Here is a 1076-nt window from a genome sequence, read left to right on the forward strand (position 1 = left end):
TCTCTATATAAAAGTACAAAACTTAGCCAGGCATGGTGGCGAGCGCCTGTAATCCCAGCTACTCAGGAGACTGAGGCAGGAGAATCGCTTGAACCCAGGAGGCAGAGGTTGCAGTGAGCGGAGATCATGCCACTGCACTCCAGCCTGGGTGACAAGAGTCAGACTCCGGCTCAAAAAAAAAAAAAAGCAGATCTTTTTTCATGTGGCTTTTATGGCTTGTACAAGTAATGCTGGCAAATCCTTCCAATCCTTCCTGATCTTTTCACTACCAGAAAAACAGGATAGAAAAGCAGAGAGGGGATGGAGGGAGAGCAAGAGGGTTAACATAGCTTATTCATTTATTTACTCACCAAACTAGTATTTATTGTTTGTCATGTGACAGGCACCAAGGTTGGTTCTGGGAATTTGAAGATGAATGAGTTACCACCCCTGCCTTTAAGGTGTTTCAGTCTAGCCAGAAGAACAATGTTTAAACCAGTAATTAAGCTTGATAAGGCAATTATTTTAATGGTGAGCCACAGCTCTGAACAGAAGGGGTGCAGATGTGGAGACACAAGCTCATCCTTTTATTGAGCTCCCTAATAAACAGCAAGGTGCTTAACTCTATTGATCTCCAGCTTCTTCATTAAAATGGGTGGGAGAGCATCTTCTCACTTGCAGACAGTACGTGTAAAGTGCCCAGAAGAACGCTTGACACGTAGTGGGCATTCAGCAAATGACAGAGTGTGGATGTGCTTTGGGGGCTATGAAGGACTCAAGGGCAGCAGGACCACAGGAGAGGTCCTGAAGTCCCATGTCAGACATGCAAGAAAGGCCTTCTTGCACACTGCAAAAACAGTAGGTACCAGGATTAGCAAGGCGTTGCCACTGACGAGTTAGTCCCTATTTCCCAATTTGTCTTCACTAAGTGGAATCTTTCCTTTAAGATTGCAAAGGGAGGCCAGTGTGATGGCTCACACCTGTAATCCCAGCACTTTGGGAGGCCGAGGTGGGCGGATCACTTGAGGTCAGGGGTTCAAGACCAGCCTGGCCAACATGGTGAAACCCCGTCTCTACTAAAAATACAAAAATTAGCC

This window comes from Mandrillus leucophaeus, unplaced genomic scaffold (assembly GCF_000951045.1).
Source record: "Mandrillus leucophaeus isolate KB7577 unplaced genomic scaffold, Mleu.le_1.0 Scaffold492, whole genome shotgun sequence".
Lineage (NCBI taxonomy): Eukaryota > Metazoa > Chordata > Mammalia > Primates > Cercopithecidae > Mandrillus > Mandrillus leucophaeus.